Consider the following 12,478-nt stretch of genomic DNA (forward strand, 5'->3'; position numbering starts at 1 on the left):
ACTTGAGAAAGGTCTGTTCCTGCTTCTATTTCCTCCACTCTTATGTTCAGTTGTAACTATGACAATTGTTTGAAATGCTGAACTGCTGTTAAAATAATTGCATTGGATTAAACTCAACCAACATTCCTTCTAAATTACACGGCATCTAACCTCAGTCTCAGCAACTGGCAATCTGATGAATGCTTCACCTTTTTTCAAAGGATGTGGGTGTGCTGGCAAGGTCAGAATTTATTGCCCGTCTCTAATTTCACCATTTGCTATGGTGGGATTTGAACACAGCACGTTAGCCTGGCTCTGAGATTACTGGTCCACTGATATTACCACGATGCCTCCCCAAAATCTGCACGCCCACTGTGACTGCTCCTCTGATAAAGGGGAACAACTGCAAAGACAAGATCAGCCCTTACTGTTTCCCTTCCCCAAACCCACCCAGTGCCTCAGTTTGCACTGTGCAGTTGAGTCAACCCTCTTTAGATAATACACCAACAGGCAGTGGGCTGCAGTGCATCATTCCCTAAGCTTTAAATGAACACGTGCCATCTCTCTGAACTCTCTTCCATCTCATCTCCATCATTTAGAAATGGCCCTGAAACAGTGAAGCATTATCTGGAGGATGGGCTGAATATTCAATTAGCAATATAAAATATTCACTCAAAGACAGCAGCACATTTAAGCTGTTTTAAAACCCTTGCAGTTTGTCCTGTCCAGTTTTATATTGCTAATTGAATATTCCAATAAAGGCCAGACCTGTTCTCTGATATACCTATTCATATGGCTGTTCTTCATGTACAAGCCTAACTTTCACTGAAAAGAGCTTTACACAATTCAGGAGTGTTCCACTGTGCTTCATAATGGGTCAGTGTGGACTCGATGGGCCAAATGACCTGTTCCCACACTGTGAAAGACAGGCCCTCTGACAGTGCGGCACTTCCTCAGGTCTGCCTTCGGGTTTATGCTCAGGTGACTGGCATGGGGCTTGAACCAATAACCGACGTTCCCTCGAAGCTGTGAGATCACACAGCCGCTGGGAAACTCCATGCTTGGCAATCGGTGTCCCGGTGGATGGCTTCAACTTCTGAAAGCTGCAGCAAGAAAGGAATTCTCGGGAAGGCTGCCCACTCCCTCCTGACTCCATGGTGAGAATCACGATGACACCACCTCACAACCAACAAGCCTTGAACCTGACTGTATAATCCCTCATCCAATTACATGCAGTCACTGTAGGAAGGTAAGGCTTACTCTCTTGTGAACGAACAAATGCTTCATTAAACAAACCTAATTTAAAATTTAAAAATTTAAAAAGCACAGCAACAGGGAATGAGTTCTGAAGTCACACAGACTCCAAACCCATCACTATTCCATACTGCGTTCTGCGGGTGCTCAGGGTCTACTCTTGGAACAGGCTTGTCCAAACTTTTCACTCCTTGGGGGTATATTTCCATTCTCCTCTCACTCTAGAGGCTTCTGAGCACATCTAAGTTTTGCCAGAATAGTGAACACACATGGGAATAACACAATCCAAGTGCCATAAATTTATCATTTAAATAAGCAACTAACAGAAATTACTCTTCAGCAGTACCAAGCGTACAGCTAACTCTTAAAACGTTTCAGTTATGAAGCAGACCAGGGAAGGCACTGGAGTCTGGGGCTGTGCTAAGGCCTTGAGTTTAACCCACACTGATCTCAGCTTGCATCTGGTGGGGCACACTCCAATAAACGTGAAGGAGAGGGTGACGACGCCTTTCAGCATGGCCTATCCTCCTCTCCCAGAGTGCTCTGTGTTTTGCAGGGGGATCTGGGTGAGTGGATGTGTGGCCACCTCAGCGCCACCCCTTACCCACCTCACCATCTCATCCAAATGCTCACTCAGTCCCTGAGATCTGGGACAAACACTGAATGGTCGCAGCAAGGAGTGAGGCAGGAGGAAAGAAAGTACAGCATGTCACTACAATCCCTGATTCTGTGTTCGAATTAGTCTGTGGATCTTAAAGTAAGGGAACCCTTAGGAAGCAGCGATCATAATATGGTAGAGTTCAGTCTGGAGTTTGAAAGAGAGAAGGCAAAATCGGATGTAATGGTGTTACAGTTAAATAAAGGTAATTATGAGGGCATGAGAGAGGAACTGACGAAAATAGACTGGAAGCAGAGCCTAGCAGGGAAGACAGCAGTAGAGCAAAAATGGCAGGAGTTTGTGGGTATAATTAAGGACACAGTACAGAGGTTCATCCCCAAGAAAAGAAAGATTATCCGGGGAGGGATTAGACAGCCATGGCTGACAAAGGAAGTCAGGAAATGTATTAAAGAAAAAGAGAGATCCTATAAAGTGGCCAAGAGCAGTGGGAAATCAGAAGATTGGGAAGGCTCCAAAAACAAACAGAGGATAACAAAGAGAGAAATAAGGAAGGAGAGGATCAAATATGAAGGTAGGCTAGCCAGTAATATTAGAAATGATAGTAAAAGTTTCTTTCAATACATAAGAAACAAATGACAGGCAAAAGTAGACATTGGGCCACTTCAAACTGATGCTGGAAGCCTAGTGATGGGAGATAAGGAAATAGCAGGAGAACTTAACAAGTACTTTGCGTCAGTTTTCACAGTGGAAGACATGAGTAATATCCCAACAATTAAAGGGAGTCAGGGGGCTGAGTTGAGTATGGTTGCCATTACAAAAGAGATAGTGCTAGAAAAGCTAAAAAGTCTTAAAATTGATAAATCTCCTGGCCCCGATGGAATACATCCTAGAGTTCCGAGAGAGGTGGCTGAGGAAATAGCGGAGGCATTGGTTGAGATCTTTCAAGAGTCACTGGAGTCAGGGAAAGTCCTGGATGATTGGAAGATCGTTGTTGTAACCCCCTTGTTCAAGAAAGGATCAAGACAAAAGATGGAAAATTATAGGCCAATTAGCCTAACCTCGGTTGTTGGTAAAATTCTAGAATCCATCATTAAGGATGAGGTTTCTAAATTCTTAGAAGAGCAGAGTCTGATTAGAACAAGTCAACATGGATTTAGTAAGGGGAGGTCGTGCCTGACAAACCTGTTGGAATTCTTTGAAGAGGTGACAAGTAGGTTAGACCAGGGAATACCAGTGGATGTGGTCTATCTAGACTTCCAAAAGGCCTTTGATAAGGTGCCACACGGGAGGTTGCTGAGCAAGGTGAGGGCCCATGGTGTTCGAGGTGAGCTACTGGGATAGATTGAGGATTGGCTGTCTGACAGAAGGCAGAGAGTTGGGATAAAAGGTTCTTTTTCGGAATGGCAGCCGGTGACGAGCGGTGTCCCACAGGGTTCAGTGTTGGGGCCACGGCTGTTCGCATTATATATTAAGGATCTGGATGAAGGGACTGGGGGCATTCTAGCGAAGTTTGCAGATGATACAAAGTTAGGTTTACAGGCAGGTAGTACTGAGGAAGTGGGGAGGCTACAGAAGGATCTAGACAGTTTGGGAGAGTGGTCCAGGAAATGGCTGATGGAATTCAACGTGAACAAATGTGAGGTCTTGCATTTTGGCAAAAAGAATAAAAGCATAGACTACTTTCTAAACGGTGAGAAAATTCGTAAAGCCAAAGTACAAAGGGATCTGGGAGTGCTAGTCGAGGATTCTGTAAAGGTCAACATGCAGGTTGAGTCCGTGATTAAGAAAGCGAATGCAATGTTGTCACTTTTCTCAAGAGGGTTGGAATATAAAAGCACCGTTGTGCTACCGAGACTTTATAAAGCTCTGATTAGGCCCCATTTGGAGTACTGTGTCCAGTTTTGGTCCCCACACCTCAGGAAGGACATACTGGCACTGGAACGTGTCCAGCGGAGATTCACACGGATGATCCCTGGAATGGTAGGTCTAACATATAAGGAATGGCTGAGGATCCTGGCATTGTATTCATTGGAGTTTGAACATTAAGGGGAGACTTAATAGAGACATACAAGATAATACATGGCTTGGAAAGGGTGGACGCTAGGAAATTGTTTCCGTTAGGTGAGAAGACTAGGACCCGTGGACACAGCCTTAAAATTAGAGGGGGTAAATTCATAACAGAAATGCGGAGACATTTCTTCAGCCAGATAGTGGTGGGCCTGTGGAATTCATTGCCGCAGAGTGCAGTGGAGGCCGGGACGCTAAATGTCTTCATGGCAGAGATTGATAGATTCTTGTTGTCTCGAGGAACTAAGGGCTACGGGGAGAATGCAGGTAAGTGGATTTGAAATGCCCATCAGCCATGATTGAATGGCAGAGTGGACTTGATGGGCCGAATGGCCTTACTTCCACTCCTATGTCTTATGGTCTTATGGTCTTAAATCGCACCTTATTCCCACACCAACCCCCACAACCCGACCATCCCTCCCCCGACCCCGCAACCCGACCCTCCCTCCCCCTCCCCCCACAATCTGACCTGCCCTCCCAAAGCCCCCACAGTCCAACTCTCCCTCCCCATTCTCGAACAATTTGACCCTTCCTCCTCAATCCCCCATAATCCAATTCTCTGACCCCATTCCCCCAGAGTCCGACCCTCCTTCCTCAACTGCCTGTGGCCCATTTCTCTCTCTCCCTCCCTCTCTCTCTATACCTCCCCCAGCCCCTGGGGATTTGACTGTAACCCCCTCCTCCACCATCCAGTGGTCCAACTCTCAAACCCTTCATCCTCCAGCAGCTTGACTCTCACTTTAGCCACTTCCTTCCCGCCTTCCTTTAGTGGCAGGAATCTCACCTCCAATTGACCAACTCTTACCCTGCCTGCCCTCCAACATCCCCTCGTGCCCCCCACTTCCCCCTGCCTGACAGTCTGTCTCTATCCTTCAACCCCCTCGGTACTCTAAATCTTACCCCATCCCCATCTGATGGCCCAGCCTTGACCCCACTCAGCAGCGGTACACACCTAACTCACACCGCACCTCCTCTACCCTCACGAGTGGCCTGATCTCCTGCTCAAACTACTCTCACAGTAACCCTCCCGGACCCTGATCTGCAGGCTGTGTGTTTCCGTGGTCCAAGGCCTAGTCACTGTCCAGCCCAATTACAGACAGTTCCTCTCTTCTGTTTCTATGGCTGAAGGAGTAACCAGAGGGAGAGAGCAGCAAGCTCACACTCAAGACCCCTGCCTCCTCCCACTCTCCCCTCAAGACCGAAGAAATTGATTTCACATGAAATGAGCTCCAGAACTGACAACTCATAGAGAAGGTCTGAGCTAGAGGAGGGATAACATCTCACTAACTGGTCTAGTATTTCACCCCAACCCTGAGTCACGGCCTTGGTGTCACATTCCCACAATCTACAGTCACAGGGGCTCAGCAGATGCTTTTGATACTTTAAGCCACACATGATGATATCACCCAACATAAAACATTTCTCACATTTTATGGAGATTATGTCATAATTGACAACAGCCAACATGCGCAAAATACGTGAATGGCTTTGGTTGCTTCTAGGTCAAAGGCTTGGGAAACAACTTGAGGGAATGAAGCCCTTCTGTTAGCATACAGCATTGAAAGAAAGAGAAAAGCATCTTGTAAGGTATTGCTGCAATTTATAAAATAGTGTGAGGTTAAAAAATACACAAACATCAATGCAAATATTTCATTGTTTTTGTTCTCAGATTTTGCCTTCCTCACCTGACAACGCTTCATATAAAATGCTGACCAGAACATATTCAAAGCACGACAGTGAGTTCACAAAATTGTACAGTACAGAAGGAAGCCATTTGGCCCACTAGGCCTGTACTGGCTCTTCAAGCAAGTATCATTACCCAGTGCCAATCTCCTGATTTCTCTACTGTACCCTTACATGCAATTTTCATCTAAATAATCATCCAATGCCCCTCTTGAATGCCTCAATTGGACCTGCCTCCACTACATTTCCAGGCAATGCATTCCAGACTCTAATGACTTGCTGGGTGAAGGAGATTTCTCTCCCATCACCCTTGCTTCCTTTGCAGATCACTTTAAATCTATGTCCTATCGTTCATTTTTCCTTTACGAGCGGGAAGAGCTTCTCTCTATCTACTCTAACCAATCCACTCACTATGTTGAAAGCCCTTTATCAAAGGGTGGCACGGTGGCTCAGTGGTTAGCAGTGCTGCCTCACAGCACCAGGGTCCCAGGTTCGATTCCAGCCTTGGGTGGCTGTCTGTGTGGAGTTTGCATATTCTCCACGTGTCTGCGTGGGTTTCCAAAGATCAGGTGAATTGGCCATGCTAAATTGCCCATAGTGCTAAGTGCATTAGTCAGAGGGAGATGGGTCTGGGTGGGTTACTCTTGGAGGGCCGGTGTGGATTTGTTGGGCCGAAGGGCCTGTTTCCACGCTGTATGGAATCTAATCTAGTCTCCTTCTCTCTAAGGAGAACAGTCCCAAGTTACAGAGTCATAGATTCATACAGCATAGAAACAGGTCCTTCCACATACGAGCCACCCTCTGTGAGAATAAGTTGCCCTAGGGACCCTTTGATCTAGTCCTGAAGATTTATCCTGTTATGTTCTTTAAGACCTCCAGTACTTCCTCTTCTGTAATGTGGACTGCTTTTAAGACATCAATATTTATTTCCCCAAGGTCCAGTCTCCGATTTTTTCTCCACAGTAAAAACCGATGGTAATATTCATTTAGTATCCTTCCCATCTCCTGTGGTTCCACACATCGATGACCTCGTTGATCTTTAAGGGGCCCTATTCTTTTCCTAGCTGCTCTTTGCTTTAATGTACTTGTAGAATCTCTTTGGATCGAGATCCAGTCTGCTGAATGAATCGGCAACAGTATAATATTTATTCCATCATGATTGGCACAAAGCAAGAAGGTGGTGTCTTAGCAATGTCTTAGGTGCAGTACTTCAGAGACTCAGGCTGATGCTCTAAAGCTGAAAAATGTGTTGCTGGAAAAGCGCAGCAGGCCAGGCAGCATCCAAGGAGCAGGAGAATCGACGTTTCGGGCATGAGCCCTTCTTCAGGAATGAGGAAGGTGTGCCAAACAGGCTAAGATAAAAGGTAGGGAGGAGGGACTTGGGGGAGGGACGTTGGGAATGCGATAGGTGGAAAGAGGTTAAGGTGAGGGTGATAGGCCGGAGAGGGGGTGGGGGCGGAGAGGTCAGGAAGAAGATTGCAGGTCAAGAAGGCAGTGCTGAGTCCGAGGGTTGGGAGATAAGGTGGGGGGGAGGGGAAATGAGGAAACTGGAGAAATCTGCATTCACCCCTTGTGGTTGGAGGGTTCCTAGGTGGAAGATGAGGCGCTCTTCCTCCAGGCATCGTGTTGCCATGGTCTGGCAATGGAGGAGGCCAAGGACCTGCATGTCCTTGGTGGAGTGGGAGGGGGAGTTACAGTGTTCAGCCACAGGGCAGTTGGGTTGGTTGGTGTGGGTGTCCCAGAGGTGTTCTCTGAAACGTTCCGCAAGTAGGCGGCCTGTCTCCCCAAAGTAGGGGAGGCCACATCGAGTGCAGTGGATGCAGTAAATGATGTGTGTGGAGGTGCAGGTGAATTTGTGACGAATATGGAAGGATCCCTTGGGGCCTTGGAGGGAAGTGAGAGAGGAGGTGTGGGCGCAAGTTTTGCATTTCTTGCGGTTGCAGGGGAAGGTGCTGGGAGTGGAGGTTGGGTTGGTGGGGGGTGTGGACCTGACGAGGGAGTCGCGGAGGGAGTGGTCTTTCCGGAACGCTGATAGGGGAGGGGAGGGAAATATATCCTTGGTGGTGGGGTCTGTTTGGATGTGGCGGAAATGACGGAGGATGATACGACGTATCCGGAGGTTGGTGGGGTGTAGGTGAGGACCAGTGGGGTTCTGTCCTGGGGGCAGAGGAGCGGGAAGTGGAGGAGATGCAGTGGAGAGCATCGTCAACCACGTCTGAGACGAAATTGCGGTCTTTGAAGAAGGAGGCCATCTGGGTTGTTCGGTATTGGAATTAGTCCTCCTGGGAGCAGAAGCGGCAGAGGCGAAGGAATTGGGAATATGGGATGGCGTTTTTACAGGGGGCAGGGTGGGAGGAGGTGTAATGGAGACCTCTCCATTTCTATCTCGGGTGACCGACTCAACATGGACATTTACTATAAACCGACCGATTCCCACAGCTACCGAGATTACACCTCCTCCCACCCTGCCCCCTGTAAAAACGCCATCCCAAATTCCCAATTCCTTTGCCTCCGCCGCATCTGCTCCCAGGAGGACCAATTCCAATACCGAACAACCCAGATGGCCTCCTTCTTCAAAGACCACAATTTCCCCTCAGATGTGGTTGACGATGCTCTCCACCGCATCTCCTCCACTTCCCGCTCCTCCGCCTTTCCTCAGCACCTGATGCTCTAAAGGCCAGGGTTCAAATCCCATGCTGTGTAGTTAGTGACATTTTTCCAGAAATGGAATCCAAAGCTAGCCACCGGAAAGATGACCTTGAAACCATCACCAATTGCTGCAGAAACCCATCTGGTTCACTTAAGGAAGAAAATCTGCTCTGCCCACCTATTTCTGAGGAAGGGTCACTCAACCCGAAACATTAACTCTGCTTTCCCTCCACGTACGCTGCCAGACCTGCTGAACTTTGCCAGCAATTTCTGTTTTTGACTTATCCCTACCTGGTCTAGCTGTGACTCCAGACCCACAGTAATGTGGTTAAGCCTTAACTACTCTCAGAAATGGTATAGTCAGCTGATCATCTCTAAGGCAATTGGAGGAGAGTAAGAAATACCAGCAACACCTGTACGCTTTCTTGGAGGGCCGAAGGGACTGTTCCTGGGCTGTAAATTTTCTTTGATCTTTGTTCTGTTCCGACCATTAACAGATGGGTCTATGTTTACTGAACGACGTAAAGTAAATGAATTACTGTTCACTAGTGGCTCAATCTGAACTCTGTGTAAGTGAGTGGGTTTTGAGACTTTTTGAGCATTAAAGGATATCAGTCCTCAAAGCATTAATTGGCAGTAACCTTTGTAGACCAGCATTTCAAGGAGCTATGCCTTTGTTCGAAGTCCATGTATCAGGGACCAAAGTCAACAAACGCATGACGTACAATAGATGACTGATCATTTTCCCTGGGACAGTGCTTTGTGTTTTTGTGGGTGCAGTGTAAAGCAGAGGATGCTTTTCAATGCTGATAACGTTGTACAATATCTAGATAGCTCTTTCTTTAATAAATCCTGATGACAGTGTTCAGTATCACAATTCAACCTTCTCGATGGGCATGTAAACATGCCACTCCTTATAGAAATTACCCAAAGCCATTTAACATATCCAATATAGCATATTATAGCAAACACCATAAATCATTTACCATCACCATGGACATTAATGTCAAAGATACCACTTAGTCATTATAAAGCAGGTCAGCAATTTTGCAAAGTTCAGTTCTTATTGATTCAATAGCTCCAGTAGTTTCAGGCAAAGTCAGGACTTCAAGTTGTTACATTCACTCTATTTGCACTGTTAACAACTGCAGAAGGCACTCAAAGTTTGAACTGCCCCAAAGTAGTTTTCTCATCAACCTCACAGACCCAGCAGATGTTGCTGGCGTGAAAATGACTGTGACATGTTGGGTGTATGCAATTGCTTTTGTGCCCATCAGATGGCACCCATCAGGGAGAAATGCCAATGAGTCACTCAGTGAGTTTCTGGTTGAAGTAATGATAATTAACAAGTTGGAAGGTGAAAAGGTCCAGTGGTGAAGTGAGAACATCCCTACCTAGGGGGCTAAGAGGTCCGGAATCAAATCCCACCTCAGGATGGGATGTCTACCGAGGCATGCCGTACCCCAACGAAACAGCCTGATCTTTAACAACAAGCCCAGTGAGGAAAAATAGCTGCCAAAACACAGATTTGCCCCAATGTAAGGACAGCCATTTGAGGAGCTGGAGAATAAACGACAGAGCAATTTTCTGGCTTTGTGGCTCTGTCCCTTGTCTCAGCAGCAACATTATCTGCTCATTGAGCTACTTTGATGTCACCTCCTCCATGACTTTTTTCCCATTACGAAGAAGAAATGAATCAATATTATGGTGCCCCTGGCAACTGGTAGTGACCTTCAATATCGCTGCAAACAGAAACAAATGATTCAACTAAGCCATCAGGATCCTTACAGGATATGTCATACAGCTAGATTTCAGTGGTTAATGAAGGGCAAGACATGATGGGCTGAATGGCCTCCTTTCTATCTGTAAGATTCCAAAGATTCTATTCATCTGCAGAGACTGATCAATTTTTCAACACTGTATTAAATGTTTTGCCACATGAAGGTCAGCATTATCCTTCCCTGGTGACTACCGCACTCATTTAATTACTTCAACTCTTCCCCAAAGCGACAGTAGTAATGATCTCCAACTGTCCAAGTCCACCCAAATCTCATTTAACGTCACGATGTAATTTGTTTGAGGAAGCTTTATCAATCCCAGGGTGATTACAACATCAAAATATTTTGCACGTTCCTTCTTTCCACAGGAAGAAAATGCATCTTACAACAAGAGTGAGAGAAAAGGTTTGGATAGACCCATAGATTTGTAATAATAAGAGTCGATTAGCCAGTGTTCATGGACTTTCTTAGGTTTGAAACTTAGGTGACAATGCAGAATGGGATTGATTTATATTGAGAGCAGCTTTAACCCAAGTAATGCACAATGTACGATTCAGTTTTAAGATTGAAATGAGCTTAAGGCCGCAATGCCTAATAGCAATATACAAGCAGGCCAGTCCAAGGTCAGTTAGAGTTTAACTCTGTTGGTGAGAGAGGTTTACAAATCGGACAGTACATATGAATGGCCAGCAATCTGTAACAAGCAGCTAATTACAGTTAAGTGTGAAATAATTGTCTTTGTTTCTCTTTTTTTTCTAACTGGCCACTCTCAACCCTTGCAGATAAATGTAGCAGGGCTTCATGATAGAGTAGTCAGAAGGGGTACTGTTGTTAGGACGCGTGGATGTAGTGGAGAGCTCCACACTGAAAGCATTTAAAATCAAACTGATGAGGAAATATTTTGACACTTCATACATGTCTATTAAATCATCCCTTAACCACCTCTGTCCAAAGAATAGCAGTTGAATTACCTTGTGTTTTTTATTCAATGATTAATCCCACTGCTAAAAACAAATGGGCACAGTGAAACACAGAGTCTAGAAGGTGTACCTATCGACACTCATAACCTAGTTTATATACCTTCACCATTGCATCTTCAGCTACACTGTCTTCTTCCAAGGCACCATTTCTTAACAGTAGAAGTGTTATGTAAGATCAATGATGCACGTCAGCATTAATGGGTTCTTTATGTTCTTCAGCAGCAATGAGAGTGATCCTGCATTATTTACCCAGTGCAAGTGCTTTCCACCTCAGTAAGCCTTCAATGTCAATGCACTTTGAAAACATCTTATCATGTGGCCTCCAGTGAATTTCTCTGCGTCCTGCTATTTACTATGTGATATTGCTTGACCTCGCTTTCAAAGCTCTGGGACAGAAAGGATTGATCATCCCACATTTTTCATTCAAGCTGGGCAACAAATGAAAGCCATCACTTCAATTGTCTGTGATCAGAAAATCAAGACTTGTTTGGCAAAGTACTTTGGTTTACATTTGTGCTGTGTACCTCCATTTATTTTTCTCTCTGGTATCTCCCTGTGATGTTACACCTATAGCAGTTTGGTTTTGTCCTACTTTTGAACAACACAAATTGACTTGATGAGTCACTCAGATAACCTTAGTCCCATTGCACTAAGTTATGGTGCCAGCATGTTAATGGGTTTAGGAGGAGGTGATAGACCAGTGGTATTGTCATTAGACTATTTATCTAGTAGATACAGGTAATATTCTGAGTATCCTAGGTTCAAATCCCACCATGGCAGGTGGTGGAAATTGAATTCAATAAAAACTCTTGTCAGTCATCAGAAAACCCATCTGGTTCACTCGTTCGAATGAATACGTGAACAGGAAAGGGTTGGAGGGATATGGCCAGGAGCAGGTGGGACTAGTTTAGTTTGGGATTATGTTTGGCATGGACTGATTGGACCAAATGGTCTGTTTCTGTGCTGTATGACTCTACAACCTATAGAGAAGTAAACTGCCAAACTTACATTATGTGACTCACATATAAGTCCAGACCCACAGCAATGAGGCTGATGACGGGCATGGATGAGGTCAATAGCCAAGGTCTTTTTCCCGGGGTTGGGAGTCCAAAACTAGAGGGTGCAGGCTGAAGGTGACAGGAGAGATTTAAAAGGGACCTAAAGGGCAACTTTTTCACACAGAAGGTGGTGTGTGTATGGAATGAGCTGCCAGAGGAAGTGGTGGAGGCTGGTACAATTGCAACATTTAAAAGGCATCTGGATGGGTACATGCATTGGGAAGGGTTGAGGGATATGGGTCAAATGATGGCAAATGGGACTAGATTAATTTAGGATATCTGGTCAGCATGGATGAGTTGGACTGAAGGGTCTGTTTCCATGCTGTACATCTCTATGACTCTACAACTCCTCTGAGCAATTTGAATTGGTTTAGCCAGCGACACCCACATCTGTGAATGAATAAAAACAAC

General features: G+C 45.6%; 1 protein-coding gene across 2 annotated transcripts in view; it reads right to left on the reverse strand.

The window, feature by feature from the left end:
- The window catches only part of coro2ba (coronin, actin binding protein, 2Ba), a 187,392-nt gene that overhangs the window by 133,980 nt on the left and 40,934 nt on the right, over positions 1-12,478 (reverse strand). The gene's annotated exons all lie outside the window — the stretch shown is intronic.

The sequence above is a fragment of the Chiloscyllium punctatum genome, chromosome 48 (genome assembly GCF_047496795.1).
Source record: "Chiloscyllium punctatum isolate Juve2018m chromosome 48, sChiPun1.3, whole genome shotgun sequence".
NCBI classification, from domain to species: Eukaryota; Metazoa; Chordata; class Chondrichthyes; order Orectolobiformes; family Hemiscylliidae; genus Chiloscyllium; species Chiloscyllium punctatum.